Genomic DNA, 21,528 nt, shown 5'->3' with positions numbered 1-21,528 from the left:
AGGAATAGCCTGGTGGAGTGGAATAGACCATAATATATTATGTTATGGGGTACTTTGTATATATTTTTACTACCGGCAGAATATGCTACAATGTGATGTGAAGTTGACCTTTCACTAACACAGAACCCTGAGTACTGTATATGGAACTGAAACAAAGAAGAGTTACAGCATCATCTTTCCATCAGTTACATCCGCCATTCAGCTGTAAGGGAAGTGAAATGGGCTACAGCCGTAGCGCCCCTGGTGGTGAGGTCATGAACTATGTGAAGGCAGCGTCCCATGTGGCCAGTAATGTATACGGCACGGTAATGGCGGGTATTGTTGGAGGTGATGGTGAGAGGGGACGAGGATGACGAGGGTGATGGAGGACGGAGGGGAGAAAGATATTGTTTAAAAAGAGGGGAAGAGAAGAGGGTTGATAGACAGCATGTGGAAAGGCAGGGTATAGAGGAGAACCCAAAAAAGACTAAACTATTTCTAGAGGGGGAGGTGTTGTAGGAATCAGAAATTGAACGGTAATGGAGGGCACAAAGAAATGAGAAATTCGAGGAGAGTGGCACCTGGAAGGAAAGAAACAGAGAAGTAAGGTGGACAGAAGCGGATAAAAATGTGAGAGGGAGGGAAGAATATCTGAATAAAGAAGGAGAGGGGCACGTGAGAAGGAAGTAACAGTCGAAAATCATGGGTGGGGGAACATGAATAAAGGGGACAAGCATCTGTGAGAACTATAGGCAAGATGAGTGAAAAAAAATACAGTGATGCTGAGATAAGGTGACCAGACTAATTGGAGCTAAAAGCGGAACACTGTCACTTCTCTGTGCGTGTGTGTGTGTGTGTGTGTGTGTATATATATATATCTATATCTATATATATATATATATAGATATATATATATATATATATATATATATTGTTACATAGCCCATGATTTCATCATCCTTTGTGTAATTTTAACGCACAGTATGCTGCATGTTTGATCACGAGCGTGTTCTGCCTCAGTCCCCCCCTTCTACCGTTATAGTAGAGTAAGTCGTCCTTTCTGTTATTCAGTGCGGGATTGTCAACTGTTTGTCCCCATGGCTTCATTTGCGCGTCCTTCTTACAAGTTGTATCAAGCTCTGCCGGCCCCTATATAATGAGCTCAGTCTCTGCATCATTGCCACTTAGATCTGCTCCTCATTTTGTTCACATCTCTGTCCTCCCCTGTACAGATATTATTATTGTGAGTGCTCAAGAAATCTCCAAACATCTAGCAGCTGTGTGTAATTTGAGTATAACTGTTGTTGCATTTTTTCTTGTACTGTGTAGCATAGGGTTGATTCTTAGGCCTAGTGAGGTCTTTGTGATTAATGTGGGGTTTTATATCAGTCATTTTAAATAATATTTTGTATCTGTAATAATTTATCTTGCATTAACTGAGCATTACCCGGTGTATTTTCATTTATCAGGGCTGACTTAGATAAATTTACTCTTGCTAATTTCGTGTTAATAGAGGCTATTGCAGTTAACCATATATTTAACCTGTTTATTTGCCATTACATTATCCTTATGAGTCCTGAATGTTTTGTTGTTAGTTTGAGCATTAAACTTTAACTCGTAATTTTACCTAACTCTTTTGTTTTGAACCTGGAACTTTACGGGACAGTAGTGATTTTTTAGTATTCTCACTTAAAGTGTACATTATCTTTCTCTGTTCCGTAACATAAATTTGGCGACCTCATATCAGGATATTCAGGATATTATCATAAGGATATTGCTTGATATTTTGTGACTGTTACTTATTCATGATGTCTACTATTACTACACTTGATGAAGCCAAAGATTTTTTGTCAAATGTGCAAACAGTGTGTGATATAGAAAACAGAACAAAGAATGAACTTAAGCTTGTTGCTCAACAATTGGGAATTGCTGTTCGCTCTCATCATTCTAAAGATCAAATTGTTGACATGATTAATGAAAGCTTGTTTAATGTAACTCCTCCAAATGAGCAAACGCAGATTGAATTAGCTAAGTTACAGCTAGCCCTGCAGGAGGCAAAAGCTAAGGATGCTGAATTTCAGGCAAATTCTCGTATTCAGGAGGCACAGATACAGGCACAAATTGAACTTGCCAGGATTCAGGCAGACCATGAGTCTCGCATGAAACAAGGTGGAACTGGATCATCTAGCTCTGATGATTTTGATGTGGCTAAAAATGTTAAACTTGACCCTCCTTTTAATGAATCTGATTTAACAAAGTATTTTCAGTTGTTTGAGAGGGTAGCTACAGGTTTTAATTGGCCCAAGGAGTATTGGCCAGTACTCCTTCAGACTGTTCTCACCGGTAAAGCTCAAGTAACTTATGCATCTATGCTTCAGGATCAATGTGATAATTATGATGTAGTTAAGAGCTTGATTCTTAAGGCCTATGAGCTTGTTCCTGAAGCCTATAGAGTAAAATTTAGGACAACTTACAAGCAAGATAAGCAATCCCATGTTGAGTATGCAAAAATCAAAGAAGATCTGTTAGAGCAGTGGTTAAATTCTAAGAATGTGGATTCTGATTTTGGTAAATTTAAGCAGATGATTTTGCTGGAGGACTTCAAGAGGTGTATTTATAAAGATGTAAGCCTATATCTTGATGAGAAAAGAATAGATAATTTGTCTGATGCTGCAGTTTTAGCTGATGAATATGTTCTCACTCACAAGAGATATTTTAAAGAAAAAGGGAAAGCTGAGAGTAAGTACGTTGCCTCTACTCAGAGTACAGGTAACAGGAAAGAGAATAAAGATGAGGTTCTCAGGAAGTAAATACCAGCTTCACCTCTAGATTTCAGAAAAGTAAATGTACTTATTGTAGTAAGCTTGGTCATACTACGGAGAAATGTTTCAGGAGACAGCGTGATGTGAACAAAAAGGAGTCTTTAAATATTCAGTCAATTGGTCTAGTGTCCACTCTTGAGAGTTCCCAGAATTCTTTAACTGAGTTAACTGAACCTGCTTTGAGGGGTAACTTAAATTCTCATGATGGAGCTCCTCTTTTGAGCAGTAACGTGGGTGACACTCTCAAGAGTTCATGTGCTAATTTCCTGTCTGATGGTTTTGTCAGTCCTCTGGACAGTAATGACAGGAAATCAGTTAAAATATATCGTGACACAGGTGCTTGCCAATCCCTTATGCTGACCAGTGTTCTAGGCTCTAATGTTAATTCCTCTGATGAAACTGTAATCTTACAAGGTGTAGGGAATAATTACTTCTCTGTCCCTCTGTGCAGAGTGAATTTAGAGTCTGGTTTTGTTAATGGTTCTGTTATGGTTGGGTTGGTTGAGACACTCCCAATGTCAGGTGTAACTTTCATACTTGGAAATGATATTGGTGGAAGTCAAGTGTGTCCAGCTCCTCAGTTGTCTAGTGAGCCAGTGGCTGCGGCCCAGGATTGTGGTGTCCCTGATGTGTTCCCTGCATGTGCTGTCACTAGGGCTAAGTCTAAAGTTACTGGTGATTTAGAGGATAATGATGATGATGATGTTATCCTAGCTGACACTTTTCTTGCTAATTTGGACCACTCACCAGATGAGGCAGTACCCCGTAGTGTTGATAATTTGTCTCGTCAAGAGCTGGTTGAGTTGCAGGTTGCTGACCCTGAGTTGAAAGGTCTAGCTAACTCTGCTTACAGTGAAGAAGAGTCAGCCGGTGCTTCTACTTGTTATTATGTGAAGTCAGGAGTACTTATGAGGAAGTGGAGACCTCCAACAGCATCAGCCGACTGTGAATGGGAGGTTGTACATCAAGTTGTCATCCCTCGTGTTTGTAGGCAGGATATCATTAGAGTGGCTCATGATTCCAGTTTGGCAGGACACCTTGGAGTGAGGAAGACTGTGGCACGCATTTTGAAACACTTCTACTGGCCAGGTATCTTCAGGGATGTTTCCTGTTATTGTATGTCTTGTCACACCTGTCAAGTTGTGGGGAAGTGTAATCAGACCGAAAAGGTTGCACCTCTAGTTCCCATTCCTCCTTTTGAGGCGCCTTTCACCCGTGTGTTGGTGGATATTGTGGGCCCTCTTCCTAAGACTTCTTCAGGATTTTCTTATGTGTTGACCATGATTGATATGGCTACTCGTTATCCTGAAGCCATTCCACTTAGAAACATCTCAGCAAAGAACGTGGTTAAGGAAATGCTAGGGTTCTTCACAAAGTTTGGTCTGCCCAAGGAGGTACAGTCAGACCGGGGAAGTAATTTCATGTTGAATGTTTTCAAGCAGTCTCTGAAAGAGTTGGGCATCACCCAGATCACGTCTTCAGCTTACCATCCCCAGACCCAAGGAGCGTTGGAGAGATATCATCAAACACTCAAATCGATGCTCAAGAAATACTGTTTGGAACATCAGAAAGACTGGGATAAAGGTCTTCCATTCGTTGTGTTTGCCGCAAGAGAATCTCCAAATGAATCACTGGGCTTCTCACCTTTTGAACTACTGTTTGGCCATGAAGTAAGAGGACCCCTTAAGTTACTCAAGGAATGCTGGCTGTCGGAGGAAGATGACGTCAACCTGCTGGAGTATGTGATGAATTTCAAAGAACGGCTGTCCACTGCTTTACAGCTGGCGAGAGAGAATTTAGGAGCTGCTCAGGAGAAGATGAAGACTTGGTATGATAAGAAGTCCAGGTTACGCCACTTTCAGCCAGGAGATCAGGTTTTGATTCTGCTACCAGTTCATGGGCAACCTCTTCAAGCCAAGTTTAGTGGTCCTTATTTCGTGGAGAAGAAACTCAGTGATGTCAACTATGTCATCGCCACACCAGATCGTAGGAAGAGCAAGCAACTATGTCACATCAACATGCTAAAGTTATATCACAGGCGGGACGAAAATAATCCAGTCTGCACTGTAGCTGTTCCACCCGAGTCTGCAAGTGAAGCTCTCCCATGCAGTATGAGCCTGAGTGATAGTTTGGGGAAGAATCCTGATATCATGAATGATCTCCAGACTAAGCTTTCTCATCTACCTCCCAAGGAAAGGCAGGAGTTTTCGGCATTACTGCAGGAGTACCCGCAAGTGTTCCGTGCCACTCCAGGAAGAACCACTGTGTTGATGCATGATGTCGATGTTGGAGACGCAAAGCCAATTAAATTGCCTCCTTACCGTGTGAACCCAGTGAAAGTTCCTCTCATCCAGAAGGAGCTTGGCTACCTGTTGGACCACAAGATGATTGAGCCCTGTCAGAGCGAGTGGAAGTCTCCTGTCACTCTGGTCCCTAAGCCAGGTGGGTCAAAGCGGCTTTGCATTGACTACAGACGTGTTAATCAGATAACCAAAACAGACACTTACCCTCTCCCTCATGTGGAAGATTGCATAGACAAGATCGGAAAGGCTAGGTACATAAGTACGTTTGATTTGTTAAAGGGATACTGGCAAGTACCTATGACTGAACGTGCTAGCGAGATCTCATGTTTTGTAACACTAGGAAAGACATTTGCATGTTCTGTAATGCCAGATACAGATTGTTTATCTAGATTTTAGACAGATTGTTTTAGAGTAATAAGAAATTTCCTTTGTAAATTTCTTTTTCTTTGTGGGGAGGTGTTACATAGCCTATGATTTCATCATCCTTTGTGTAATTTTAACGCACAGTATGCTGCATGTTTGATCACGAGCGTGTTCTGCCTCAGTCCCCCCCTTCTACCGTTATAGTAGAGTAAGTCGTCCTTTCTGTTATTCAGTGCGGGATTGTCAACTGTTTGTCCCCATGGCTTCATTTGCGCGTCCTTCTTACAAGTTGTATCAAGCTCTGCCGGCCCCTATATAATGAGCTCAGTCTCTGCATCATTGCCACTTAGATCTGCTCCTCATTTTGTTCACATCTCTGTCCTCCCCTGTACAGATATTATTATTGTGAGTGCTCAAGAAATCTCCAAACATCTAGCAGCTGTGTGTAATTTGAGTATAACTGTTGTTGCATTTTTTCTTGTACTGTGTAGCATAGGGTTGATTCTTAGGCCTAGTGAGGTCTTTGTGATTAATGTGGGGTTTTATATCAGTCATTTTAAATAATATTTTGTATCTGTAATAATTTATCTTGCATTAACTGAGCATTACCCGGTGTATTTTCATTTATCAGGGCTGACTTAGATAAATTACTCTTGCTAATTTCGTGTTAATAGAGGCTATTGCAGTTAACCATATATTTAACCTGTTTATTTGCCATTACATTATCCTTATGAGTCCTGAATGTTTTGTTGTTAGTTTGAGCATTAAACTTTAACTTGTAATTTTACCTAACTCTTTTGTTTTGAACCTGGAACTTTACGAGACAGTAGTGATTTTTTAGTATTCTAACTTAAAGTGTACATTATCTTTCTCTGTTCCGTAACAATATATATATATATATATATATATATATATATATATATATATTTATATATATATATTGTATATACAGCTTTTGTGAAACATTATTCCAATTACTGCAAAAAATCTCCAGTGTCCTGGGAAACCATATCGCCAATACTACTGTATACTGTCACTCTCTCTCTCTCTCTCTCTCTTTCTCTCTCTCAACATTTCAGGTCAAGAATGTTTACGGAAGTCCTATAAATCTGGATACGCGCTTAAACGAGCACTGTGCCCATAAATGTGTCTGTGTGTGGGGGGGGGGTGGATGGACTGAGAGCTTTGGCATTACCCATGTCAGGCTGGCTAAAGAGGGTGAATGTAGCGACCTTCTGTGCTGTAAGTGTGGGGTGAAGGCGTATACTTTAGGCCTTAGGAGGTTCACTACCTCCTCTTCCTTTTTGACACATTTCTCAAAACTTTTAATTCCGTATTTTCTAGTTAGTCAATTATATTTTATTTCCTTCACTTCAAAAGATCTCCTTCAAATGAATAAAATTCCTGAATGGTAGCAAAGGAACATACCAAAATAAATGTTATCGTACCGAAGGGATTACTACGGATTTAGTCTGCATACATAACATGCAGCAAAATAAAAATATGGAACATAAATATACCATACCCTATAGAAATTACCCAGTGAACTATGGCAAGTTAAGGTGTGAGTGAGTCACATAAGCCCATGAGAACACGGCCCCTCCATCACCATCTTCTCTCCCCAACCCTCTTGAACCTCTCGCTCACACCACTAACTCATATTTCCTACGAGTTTCAATGCTCCTCACTCACTCTTCTTCTTTCCACAGCCAATCATCTCATACAATCATCTTCCATCCTTCTTCAGTTCTCACACTTACTCCACACCCTCCCTACCAGCTCTCACCCTCTCCCTCCACAATCCTTTCCCCTCTCTCGCTCTTCCTTCGCACCACAACTCTCCACCTTTACCCCACTTTCGCCCCTCCTCACCATCTTCACCCCTTCTCCCTTACACACTCACCTCTCACCCACTAAATCTCAAACTCTGCTTGCCACCCCCTTCCCTGCCACCTTCACCCCTACAAAGTGTTCTGTGTTTAAAAATTGCATTTTTTTCTGTTTATGTATTTTGGAGCAGTTGATGAAATACTGAAAATACTCCTAATTACTATTGACTAAGGCAGTTATTTCTGAATGGTCCTCCTCCTACTCTTTTTCCTCCTCCTCCACCTCATCGTTATCATTATTATCATGACCTCGCGTAAGTCTACGGCTGATATTTACAGTATATAAATACAACTAAAGATAGAATTTTATGCACGGTAACCTAATTTTAAAATTCTGTTCATTCAGAAATATTGGTCTTAGGAAAAAGAGTGCGAACAGCATGTCTGCTCATCGTGAAACCATAAATTACCCAAGCCCAATTGTTCCTAATACTTTTCATGAGATGCACCGAATCAAATATGAAAAACAAAGGCTTTGTTTGCTGTGCAGGATGTGGATATACAATTGGCAACCTAGGTGGTGATGAGAAATATGATATTGTTTTTATGTTAATAGCATTATTATCTGTTACAACACAGATTACTCTGAAGCCTATATTCTCTAGACCAATGATAATTTGTTTCATGAAGGCAAAGTGGATCTTAGCGTCATTGATTTGCTTGGAATAATGTGTACCACATCCTTGTATTTAGAACACACAGTATTTAGCATAAAAACAAAAGCACTCGTTGCTACCGCAGAACTATCAATAGCCGAACCAACTACACTTCCACCTTTATAATAAAAAAAAAGGCTTAATGTGAATTTCGTCAATCATTAATGTGACAATTTTGTGAAGTTCTGATAAAAATTTGAACTTGCTCTTTATGTACATCAAGAATTTTCCATCATGTTGTTCAGCTGCAGGGTTCATGTTTTGTGATAATAAATCTATTGATGGTTGAGTGACTAGGCAGAAGGTGCTTTGAATTTCTTAAAAGTCGGTAACCCTTGAGGGCACAGTTATAGAGAAGGGAGGAAAAAATGAGCTCTGAAGAATACTCTAACTTATTTAAAGTCATCAGAAGAAGCTGTTCCTTTATGAACTTCAAGGTATGGATGTGTTTATAATCTTCATCTTGTATGAAGGATAACATGGAAATGACAAGCTGCAGCACGAAAACTACTGTGCTTGGGCTAGAAATAGGTTTCTTAATTTCACATTCCTTGAGGTTTGTTAACACCTGTTCAAGGACATTTATGTCCTCTTCACAAGAGGGGACCTTTGAGTCTCCCAAAGCCTGCATTTCAACACCACTAACAAATGCGCGTATTTCACAGGTAGGATCAATTACCAATGATGACATTATATTAGGATGTGGCGAGCGAACAAGGTGACATAACTCCAAAGAATCCCTCTGCTCAGTAATTGTCCGGTATTTGATGTCCAAAAAGTGGAGTTTTTCCTTCAGTTCCTTTAGAGATGCAAAGCTCCTCTCTTGCCTGTACTACATATTATCAGCAACACTCTGTGCAATGGCATTTTGGAGGGCAGATTCCTCCAGTCAAGACCTCCTAGCATCTGGGGATTCCCTGGAATTTACCGTTGACGACAGGTAGACAGGACAATTTGGCATTTTGGATGGGACTGCACCTTCACGAAGTCAGGGGATATTCAATGGACCAGTAATTCGTCTGCCTGTCTGTTCGTCAAAATACAAGGTTTCCCACTCAATATCTTCAGATTGGAAGTGTTGGTCACATACCTGGGACACGAGTTGTCTATAATCTACCTATTTCATCTACTGTGTTTTTATACAACCATTAAAATTTGTGCAGCTTTAATTATATATTATTACTGTTATTATTATTATTATTTATTATTATTATTATCATTATTATTATTATTATCATTATTATTATTATTATTATTATTACTATTATTATTATTATTATTATTGGTAAGTTGGGTGTGCCTGCTGAGATAGTTGAGAATGGCAGTGCGTTAGTGAACATTTGTGCCCGGAGGGGGTTGTTGATAGCCAATACCCTCTTCAGGCACAAAATGATCCACAGGTATACATGGCGAGTGATGAGAAGGGTGGATGATGAACTGAATGAAAGGAAGGCAATGATTGATTATGTGTGTGTGGATGAAAGGATGCGAAGATGTGTAAAGCGGGCCATACACGCACAGGCGAGCCTGTCCAGTGGCCTGAAGAGGCCAGCCTGTTCAGGCAAATCTGGGCATGTGTGGGTAGGGAACAGGCGCCTGCGCAGGCAGCCTCAACGGTTGTCATGGGATCTGTTGCGGACAGATTTTCATGGTCAGGCTCCAGTGAGGTTCGGGCAAACTGAGTGTGTGTGGGATACCGCAGGCTGTCAGGCGTTAGTCTTGTGTCAGTTGTGCGGGAGAATTTTAACCCCCCCTGTCCCGACCACTTTTCCACCACTGACTCCCCCCAATCCCGACCATTTTTGAAAAAAAAATTTTTTGGCTCAAACCTCCGCTTTTGGTGAGAAACATCGAAAAATCATAGAGAAATTGCTCACCTGACGTTTAAAATACTCGATACAGGTAGCAGTACCTCCTCACCTTACTGTGTTTTCTATCAGGCTGACTCCCAAGAAAACGAGATCTATGGGAGGGTAACCATTCCACACCACTCATAAACGGTATTTATTTATTTATTTGGTACAAATTTATATGTAGTACGAGAGTATATTGGTTTTCACACAGTAATATAGGCAATATATGCACTGTTTCACTCACAAAACACATCAACATACCTGACCTTTTTTGGTGACATTACCTGATCATCATTTCTGGCTGTTTCTTCCTCTAATGCTATGTATAGTTTGTCCTCCACATTGTCATCGGTTGGGGAATCACTCTGGCCGTGAATTTCGTACCTTGGCACGACATGTCTTTACTGGCCAGGTCACTGGTAACAGGTGAATTGCCGAGACAATGGCGTGCGGGGTGTGTGGAGGCCATGCTGGTTAAGGCATTGTCCCTGCCTGGCATCTTGTAGAGGAAGGTGTCCCGTGTATATGTACCAAAAATCACTTGTGAAAATTGAAAATTGTGCAAATTAGGGACCTTGCAATTGATTCGTGTTTATGTATGTCAACGGGATTGGCAGTGACAAAACGTGTGGACGTTCATTCACGTCAACAGGACACGGTGGGTTAAATCCTCGAAGAGCAGCCCGTGGCAATAAACCTCAGTGTGGCTGTCAGTCTTTCATGTGGCGAAATAACACTCCTCATACCGGTATCGTTCTTCGTCTTTATTATTTGGGAAACCAATGACAACAGCCACAGGTAGGAATCTTCGTCCATCCTCATGTAATTAAACGAGTCATTATTCTCGCACCGCAATTCTTTCAACAGGGTCAGATGGGGCAATTTACTCCTTCTTGTCAACCAGTCTTTTGGCCATTTGGGCCGTTTTTTCCTCCTCTTTCTATTATTTGCAATATAGGCCGTGGCAACAGCCCCAATATCACACAGCTCCAGATATTCTGTGGGCAGCAGAGCATCCATGGTCACCCTCACGTCACGGCGTTTCGCTTGCAACTGAGCTTAGACATGAGGTCTACTGAATCATGTGTAGGCACAGTATTGTTCGTTTACGCCGGCCTCTTCAGGCCACCGTATGGGCTCGCCTGTGCGTGTATGGCCCATTTAATGGATGCAAGAGCTTATAGAGGTTCGGGAGTGGACTTTCTGATCACTACTTGGTGGTGGTCAGAATCAAGATCAGAGTAAGATGGAGAAATAGAAGAAGGGAAGGATGGGAGGAAGGAGTAGTTGCAAGGAGAGTAGAAAGGTTACAAGAGGATGAGAAAAAGGCAGAATATAAGAGAGAAATGGAGGAACGATTGGGTAAATATGAATTGGAGCAGATGGGGGACGTGGAAGATGTGTGCAAGATATTCACAGAAGAAATATGTGCAGCATGTGATGTGGTGTGTGGGGTGAAGAGAATATGGATGGGGGTGCAAGGAACAGCATGGTGGAATGAAGAGGTGAGACAGGCTGTGGCACAAAAGAAGAAAGCATACAATGAATGGATGAGAAATAGGGGCGTGGGAGAAGTTGAGAGGCGGAAGAGAGAAGTGAAAAGATTAGTAAGAGAGAGTAAGAAGAGAGTGGATGAGGAATTTGGAAGGAATTTGAGTGTAAAGTGGAGAGACTAAGAAAATGTTCTGGAAAGAGGTGAAGAGAGTAAGACATGGTGGCAGTGAAGTTAGTAGAGGAGTGAAAGATAAAAATGGTAGATTACTAGTGGAGAAGGGAGAAAAAGTGAGAAGATGGAGAGAACACTTTAAGGAACTGTTGAACATAGAGAATGGAAGTAATGCGAGTATAAGTGCTGGGGAATGGTTGGGAGAAGGAGGGAGATGAGAAGACAGGAGGAAATCAGCAGGATAGAAGTTGTGGAAGGAATGAAGAAAGTCAAATTGCGGAAAGCCCCAGGAATTGATGGATTGTGTGGTGAAATACTGAAGCATGGGGGAGAGAAAATATTAGAATGGATGTGGAAGATGTGCAGATTGGCCTGGGAGGAAGGTAGAGTTCCGGAGGATTGGAAGTCAGGTATACTTATTCCCTTGCACAAAGGGAAAGGGGAAAAAGAAGCATGTGGTAATCATAGGGGCATTTGTCTTCTTCGTGTAATAGGAAAAGTGTATGGTAGGATACTTATTGACAGAGTTAGGGAAATAAGAGAGGAATTAGTAGGAGATGAACAGAGAAGAGAAAGAAGTTCTATGTGGCCATCATGGATTTGGAGAAAGCATATGACGGTGGATAGACATGGGTTGTGGAAAGTATTAAGAATTTGGAGTAGATGGGAAGTTGTTGAATGCTGTGAAAAGTATGTATGATGGTGCTAAGGCTGCAGTACATGTGGTAGGTGAATTGAGTGACTTTTTCTCTTTGAAGGTTGGGTTGAAACAGGGATGTGTCATGTCTCCATGGTTGTTCAATCTGTAAATGGATGGGGTAATAAAAGAGATACAAGGTAGGGCAGTGGATGTTGGAGTGGCCCTAGTGAGAGAAGGTAGTGTTTGGAAACTCCCTGTACTGTTGTTTGCAGACGATACTGTGTTGTTACGTGAAGACGAAGGGAAGCTGCAAGGCTTGGTGGATGAGTTTGGAAGAGTGTGTAAGAAACTGAATCTGAATGTGAATGTAGGGAAGCGTAAAGTGATGGTCTTTGAGAGAGGTGAAGTCAGTGAATGTACAGTGAGGCTGGATGGTGAGGAAATGGAAATTGTGAGTGCGTTTAAGTACTTGGGGAGTGTGATGAGTAAGGATGGAAGTTTGGAGGGTGAAGTGCTTGAAAGGGTACAACAAGGAAGAAAGGGTGCTGGTTCCTTGAAAGCAGTGATAAGAAACAGGGAAGTGAGCATGGAAGTGAAAAAGTTACTGCATGGCAGTATTGTGATACCAACTCAGACGTATGGAAGTGAAGCTTGGACGTTGTTGGAAGGACACAAGTCAAGAGTGAGAGCAGTGGAAATGAGTTATTTAAGATGCGCTTGTGGAGTCTCATGGACAGACAGGCTGACAAATGAGGATATAAAGGAGCGCTGTGGTGTGGATGTGGATGTGATAGGAAGCGTTAGAAGGAACACACTGAGGTGGTTTGGCCATGTGGAGAGGATGGAGGGTGAGAGACTGACGAGGAGAGTGTATGTGAGTGAGGTGGAGGGGGGGGAGATGGAGGGGGAGGCCGAGGATGAGATGGAGGGATGGAGTGGAGAGGTATATGAGAGAGGGAGGTGTGAGTTGGGAGCAGGGCAGTGAAATGGCGGGAGACACGGCGACGTGGAGGAGATTTGTTTGTGGCCACCCCGTACGGCATTAAGGCGTCTGGCAGTAGATAGATAGATAGACAGATAGATAGATGGATTATTATTATTATTATTATTATTATTATTATCATTACTGGTAATATAATACGAATAATATTATATTTTCATCTAAAATGAGAGAATATCTGGCAAAATGATTAAATTTTTCTTGGTATGCCACCCAAAAAAATATTCACATCTCTCTCGCACATTATTATTATCATTAATAATAATACCGGTACTAATAACAACAATAATAATGTTGGTAATATATTAATAGTGACACTTTATTTTCATCAAAAATGAGAGAATGTCTGGCAAAACGATAAATTCCTAGTTGGTATGCCACACGAGAAAAAAATTCACTTCACTCCTGCACATTATACTCATTAATAATTATCCTAAGATCAATAATAATGTGATAATATATTTTTATTACTATTATATTTTCATCTAGAATGAGAGAATGTCTGGCAGAATGATAAATTTTTAATTGGAATGCCACACGCAAAAAGTATTTACTTCACTCTCGCACATTATTTTCATTAATACTAATACTAATAACAATAATAATGATAATATACTTTTTAATACTATTATATTTTCATCTAGAATGAGAGAATATCTGGCAAGACGATAAATTCTTAGCTGGTATGCCACACGATAAAAATAATCACATCTTCAGTAGATCATATTTACTGTTTCTACAGTTTTCGTCGAACAAGTATATGGTACCAGTATGTGCTCGTTATTACTATATAAGTATTTTGAGATAATTGAAGACACTTACCCTGCTGTACTGAGAAATAACATAGCCTTCCCGCTTAATGGCATTCAACCACTGTGCAGATTGTTTCTCACACTTTGGGAACCTAAATACTGTACATGGACTTTAGGTCCCGATTTGTAGTTACCTTTACACAGGGGTACATAGCACTTTAAGGGCATTGTTTATCTAACACTGTGTATGCTCTGTACTAGAATACTAGGTGATTTATATGTAAAAAATGCTTTCAGTACGGGCAAGAACGTGACCCCACTCCAGTTTTCTCCTATGCTGAGGTCACGTTGGGCCGAGTCAGGTGGGCCGTGAGTAGGCCCACGGCCACGGGAGATGACGTAGTGCTTTCTCACCACCCCACTGAGCAGGTCTGTTTGAGAAGGGCGTGCTTCCTACCCGCTCTCACCCTCTCCCTCCACATTCTCCCCCCCCCCCTTCCCGCTCTTCCTTCGCACCACAACTCTCCCTCACCTCGTTTCCTCCACCTTTACCCCACTTTCGCCCCTCCTCACCATCTTCACCCCTTCTCCCTTACACACTCACCTCTCACCCACTAAATCTCAGACTCTGCTTGCCACCCCCTTCCCCGCCACCTTCACCCCTACAAAGTGTTCTGTGTTTAAAAATTGCGTTTTTTTCTGTTTATGTATTTTGGAGCAGTTGATGAAATACTGAAAATACTCCTAATTACTACTGACTAAGGCAGTTATTTCTGAATGGTCCTCCTCCTACTCTTTTTCCTCCTCCTCCACCTCATCGTTATCATTATTATCATGACTTCTCGCGTAAGTCTACGGCTGATATTTACAGTATATAAATACAACCTAAAAATAGAATTTTATGCACGGTAATCTAATCAAAAAATTCTGTTCATTCAGAAATATTGGTCTTACGAAAAAGAAAGCTCATCGTGAAACCATAAATTACCCTGATAAGGATACTTCCTGTCACCTTCATTCCATCACCTATCCTTTTCCTTCACAGTTCTTCCTACCCCCTCCCCTCTCTCTCTCTGGTGGTAACTGCCTTTATTTCGTAGTGATTTTTTCATAATGCACTAAAATTGTCGGGAGATAATATGTGTAAAATAATGAAGGCGGTCACTGTAGATTATCCTGCTGAGAGTTTAAAGAAAAATAAGAGAGAGAGAGAGAGAGAGAGAGAGAGGGGAGGGGGGGAGGAAGGAAAGGGTTGGCTACTGTAATGAGTACAGTATCAGAGTCTCTCTTAATAATATACAAATACGTTCACCTAGAATTTAACAATTTCTTTAGTTGCAAATTACCTGAGCTGTCTTTCATTTCATACGATTTTACAACACGCAACGCAAACTCAGGGTACAGACCACTAAAGGCACTACGTTTGACGTTTGGGCCGGGAATAAACTCAGTATTTTATACCAGCTTACGGCGGACGAGTTAGTTCAGTTCAGACACACCGCAGTCAAAAGGTTTACCTCTTCACTTTGGGGTCGTCACTTTTCATTCTTGCTGTTACTAAACGATTTTCATTCAGGTCTGGAGAGCACCCTTGTTGTGAAAGGGTTAATGAAGCGTATAACTTACTCCTCAAATTCGACAAAAGCAAATAAGTAAATAAATGAATAAATAAATGATGAAAAAAGTAATCCCACTGAAGAGGAAACTACTGTAATATGCCTGATGTTCTGAACGTTCGAGCGAAGAGTGCAATAGAAATCGGACGGTGTTGCATTCTGTTCCAGTACACTCTATTCTACGGTGCCATTTTTCTAACTTAACAAAACTGAGCCACGTCCCCAACTTTAAAACTAAACCTTGACTGGGGGAGGTAAGGCTGACAGTGACAATGATCGCCTTCATTACGATGACGTTTTTTATATAATCAAGCTGCCCAGACGTTTCTATATGATTTAGGAAGGATGTCTAGTAGTGAAGAGGGTTAATGAAGGCTTTATCGAACTCCCTTGATCGGTAAGTCTTCCTAGTGTGGAGTAAAATTGCCTTGATATAGCAATAATATACTATTTATTGCATACTCAGGCTGAAGGTGTGAATGGTAACTATAATGACATGAAAAGTAACTATCACGTTGAAGGGGAGCATCATCTTTCCTGCGGGGAAATCAGCAGACCAGATGCAAGAGGCGGGGAATTACCGTAACGCCAAGAAGCTTAGAAAGGATTACAGAGGCCATTTAAAGTTACATAAGTTACACAGGTACACAAATTACACCCTATGGTTTTTGCTATGTGATCTAGTCTTAATTTTAATAGTATGGCTTATTCGTCCTTCACAGAACCTTAACCTCTTCACTGATACAAGGAGGGTGTTAGATAGAACAAGACACAAATGCCACAGTCATCGTGAAGGGGTTTCGGTATTTTACGTCAAACAGGTTTTCCTTCACCTATATAAAATCGGTTGGATGTACTTACAATAAAAGAAAAGTGCCAGCAGTGTGAAAAGTCTAAAAGATAGTAAACCAGACGATTCTCTTTGTACACTTTGTTACAATGTCATTACATCCGTGCTCGCGGTAGGGATGCAGGTGTTATATTTTGATCTGTGTGTGTGTGTGTGTGTGTGTGTGTGTGTGTGTGTGTGTGTGTGTGTGTGTGTGTGTGTGTGAGGGAGAGACAGAGAACAAAGCAACTCAGCCAGTTTCTGTCCGATGTAACCAAACTTATTGGAATGAATTAAGTTCAGTCAAAATGCTGACCTACTGTTAAAAAAAAAAAAAAAGGTCAAAGGTCTCGGTCACATGGGAAGCTTAACGTGAACATTATTCATCCGATGCGAACACTGTTGCAAAATTCAGGCTATAGCAAGGAAGAACGGATTTGATTCTTGGATAAATCAGTCAGTGGTCAGCGTCACAGGGCAAGGTCAAATGCTCGACCCTGAAACTAAAACAATACTGATTTTATTTGGATCAAACTTGGTGGAAGGACTGAAATTCAGAAGAGATTCTATCTTGAGAACAGGTCAGCTCAAAAGTTTTCATCGGCTCTGGGCCAAAGTTGAGGGAAGGGTTAAGGGTTAGGCAAGAATGAAATGGCTAATTTTATTTTGAGACTATTCGGCCCAAGATCAAGGTCATAGGACAAAGTCAACTGTTCGGTCCATGAACTAATTTTAAGGCGCGGAAATGCTCCATCTTGTTCTTAAATTTTAGTTTTCCTGTCACAAGACGATTTTTATGAAGTTTACGGGAGATGCCTCGTAGTGAAGGGATTAATGGCGATTGTTTTTACTTCCTCTCTGTCACAGGTCTCATTACAGATGAATAATGATGCCTGCTGGTAGAAAAAATTAAGTATGACACATAAGGCGCTGGAGGGATTGAAAAAGAAAGCAAGAGGAGTATGCTCGTATTGTTACCATGTTGTCTTGTTGTTAGAACATTCCTGCCAGAGTGTAGGTCATGGGTTCGAGCCTGAAGAGGTGACTGGAGGTTTTTATCGATTATCATGTGATGCCATGAAAGAGAGTCTGGCGGTTATCTACCTTCAGTTCCTTCACTACATCAGGACTTTCCTATCCTAAATAAACCAATCAGATATATAATAAAATTTGCTTAAAGAGGTTACGTTAATGTCTTCGGTAAGAAAGATCCACATGCTAAATAAAATCGTCCTGAGGTAGCCAGAATAAAACATAAGACATCATCGGCCTGAAAGGAATCAATGCCATTTTTTTCTCTCTCTCATTTTGTACTTTCAATTCTGGGTATAGATGAGAGTGTTCTGTACGTTCCCAGGTCCAGTTGTACTCATAAGTGTCACACACCGTCACAAGTCACCCTTAGACGCTAACACCCAACGTCCATACTGAACACATGTTACGCTTCTCTCACTTAGAGACGTGTGATGGCATTACCAGAGATGTCTATGGCTCGTATTCTCGTTGAGAGAGGAAGCTCCCTAACACAGTTTCCTAGGTGATTTATTTTGTTTATCACACCTTATTGTCCTTTCTGTTACATAAATCCTTCCTATATCATCATACTCTGCATCAGTAACATACAAACGGATAGTAACCAATCATGTCCCAAAACAAATTGTTAAGGAAGAAGTGTCAGAGAACTTCCTAACTAACTCAACAGAAATATCTGCCTATATGTCGGTGGGTCTTGAGCAACATCAGGTGACTTATAATGAAATATAAAACCCCAAACAGTCCTCCTCCCCTCGGCCAGTAAACCACTCTTCTAACCACTCCACCACCATCTCCCTCCTACGACAGCCTAGTGTTGGGTCCCTGTAACTGGAAGAGGGTAATAGATGTGATGAAACGGAAATATATACACGGGGGAGCGCTTGTTTCATTGATTACACTCAGTTTGCGTCATTTTAGCTTACACTCTAACATTCTCTCTCTCTCTCTCTCTCTCTCTCTCTCTCTCTCTCTCTCTCTCTCTCTCTCTCTCTCTCTCTCTCTCTCTCTCTCTCTCTCTCTCCAGTGCTTCTTCACTATCTCGCATTCCACCATTCTCTTATTGCTGTCTGCACATTCCTCGTCATATCTTTCCATTCTCTTACTTTCTCACTGCTTCGGTTACGTCATCAAGTTTTAATATTCTTTCTCTTATGCTTAAGTGCGCGTCCACACGTGGCCTCGAACATATGTTGGCAACACAGCTGGCAACATGTTTGGGTACATGTATGCATCGTATTTGAACAGAAGTTTACAAACATGTTTCAGTGCAGCTTCGAACACTGGCAGCAGAGGCTATGGAATGAGTGTGTCCATACCAGGCAGCTGAGACGCTTCCAACATGATCTGGACGCTGCTGTTCCCTACATGTTTCCAGCGTGTTCGTTGTTGTGTTGCATGCATGTTGCCAGACTTGTTCGAGCACACGTGTGAACGCGCACTAATGCCACACATCCAGTGCTGGCAGGAACAATTGGTAGTCGTCGTCATCGTCTTTGTCGTGATCGTGGTGGTGGTGGTGATCGTGGCTGATTAGGATGGTGGTAGCGGTGGTAGTAGCAGTAGCGATAGTAGTAGCAGTAGCGGCAGCAGTAGAAGTAGAAGCAGTAGTAGAAGTAGTAGTATTAGTTGTAGTAGTAGTAGTAGTAGTAGTTGTTGTTGTTGTTGTTGTTGTTGTTGTTGTTGTTGCTGCTGCTCCTGCCACTGCTGCTGCTGTAATAGTAGTAGTAGTAGTAGTAGTAGTAGTAGTAGTAACAGTAGCAGTAGTAGTAGTAGTTGTGGTAGTAGTAGTAGTAGTAGTAGTAGTTGTTGTTGTTGTTGTTGTTGTTGTCGTTGTTGTTGTTGTTGTCGTTGTTGTTGCTGTAGTAGTTGTAGTAGCTGTAGTACTAGCTGTTGCTTTGGTATAGTAGCAGCGGTGATGGTGGTGGTGGTGGTTGTGGTAATAGTTAAAAAAAAAAAAAAAGCTAAAAACTAGAATATGTTCACGACTACATACGGGAACATTTGCAAAGCAATCGCTTCTGTAGTCTTTGCTGCGCAGGAGGGCAAAAACTGAAAATATAGCAGAAGCCATTAGTGCGCCGCTAGAGTTGAAGGAGCGCAAAAATTGAAAATATAATACAGAAGGCGTTAGTGCGGCGCTGGTGCTAGGAAAAAAAAAAGTGCCAAAAGAAGCCTGCAACCAAGAAACATCACTCCTGAAAATTTCGAGTCTTTATCTCGAACGGTCTTGGAATGCCAGTCTTCTGGATCTTTATATATATATATAGATATAAATATATATATATATATATATATATATATATATATATATATATAAATAGATAGATAGATAGATTGATAGATATAGAGGTAGATATAAAGATATATAGATATATATATATATATATATATATATATAAATATATATATATATATATATATATATATATATATATATATAATCTCATCAGCCTTTTGTGTCTACTGCAGGACCGGCCTATCTCGACCGAAGTGGGGACGATACAGCCAAAGTATCTCTACCATGTGGCTTAGGCTGTCTAGTAGAGATTGTATGTAGGGTGAGAAGTGCTTGTAGGTGTAATTGTAGTGCTTGAATGGCTTTGGATGTGTGTGTAGTCTGTGAACCAAGTGTAATCTGCCCGTGCAAGCCGACTGGGTGCAAGCATACTTTTTATAGTATGCGACACTGGTTCAGCCACAGCACCCCTTGTGTCAGCCAATGCAGTGCGTGGCCTAAAGAACGCTCCAAAAGTTTATTACCTTAGCGGGGCGCGAACTCTCGTTCTTCAGTGCACGAAAACGCACACTTGACCACTGTGGCTCCATATATATATATATATATATATATATATATATATATATATATATATATATATATATATATATATATATATATATATATATATAGCCACAGTGGTCAAGTGTGCGTTTTCATGCACTGAAGAACGAGAGTTCGCGCTAAAGGTATAGTCTGTGAACCAAGTGTAATCGGCCCGTGCAAGCCGACTGGGTGCAAGCATACTTTTTATAGTATGAGACACTGGTTCATCCACAGCACCCCTTGTGTCAGCCAATGCAGTGCGTGGCCTAAAGAAACGCTCCAAAGTTTATTACCTTAGCGGGGCAGAACTCTCGTTCTTCAGTGCAGAAAACGCACACTTGACCACTGTGGCTCCATATATATATATATATATATATATATATATATATAGCCACAGTGGTCAAGTGTGCGTTTTCGTGCACTGAAGAACGAGAGTTCGCCCGCTAAGGTAATAAACTTTGGGAGCGTTCTTATATATATATATATATATATATATATATATATATATATATATATATATATATATATATATATATATATATATGTATATATGTACAGGGTGGCTGGAAATAACTCCCTATTGAAAATTCCTTAAACTTTTGTAAATAGCACTGCATTTGCATGAACAAAATGTATTGTGATCCCTAAAGTGGGAGAATTGCTAATTTCTGCTTTCCCCTCACAGTGACAAGAGCAGCCCATAATGACCCAACGCCTGACACTGCATAAGCGTGCCCAGCTGGCATCCCATTACTAAGTGTGGCAGTCCGTGGTACAGGTGCAGTGATGGTACTGGGGCGTTCACGGACCTCGTGCTTCAGTGGATGCAAAGACCATCAGGAACTCCCATTCCTAGCTGATGACTAGGGGATCTGTGGTAGATACTCGCAGAAGGGGTCATTATTCAACATCCAGATTGGAGGAAAATATGCAGGTGGTGCAGGATATGTTCGTCTGAAGCCCCCAAAGGTCAACATGCCAGGCAGCTCGTGAAAGTGGCCTAACTCGCCACACGTCACAAACTGTTTTGAAGAAGTTACAATGGGGTCCTTGGAAGCCACATCCTTGCCAGGAACTATCGCCGGAAGACTGTGATGGTTGGATGGAGTGTGGGGAGATCATGCTTGCTTGGTTTGCGGACTGGTCCCATGTTTCGTGTGGGACAATTGTCACTACTGGGCACGATAGGATCCTGGTGCCACTGTTGAATAGGTGCAAAATCGCCCCAAGGTCACAATGTGGTGCGGCATGACATCCAGCCAGGTTGTGGGCCCATTCCTTCTTTGAGACACAATGAAGGCAGA

General features: G+C 41.2%; 1 pseudogene; it reads left to right on the top strand.

The window, feature by feature from the left end:
* The first annotated feature begins 218 nt into the window (after nt 1-218).
* LOC145399542 (uncharacterized) overlaps nt 219-21,528 on the top strand; it is a 38,893-nt pseudogene continuing 17,583 nt past the window's right edge.

Source organism: Coenobita brevimanus, chromosome 49, assembly GCF_032717465.1.
Source record: "Coenobita brevimanus isolate Jiangsu-jjx chromosome 49, ASM3271746v2, whole genome shotgun sequence".
In the NCBI taxonomy this organism is placed as follows: Eukaryota; Metazoa; Arthropoda; class Malacostraca; order Decapoda; family Coenobitidae; genus Coenobita; species Coenobita brevimanus.
The sequence above is the reverse complement of the archived record's forward strand: the minus strand, read 5'-3'. Positions and strand labels throughout refer to the sequence as shown.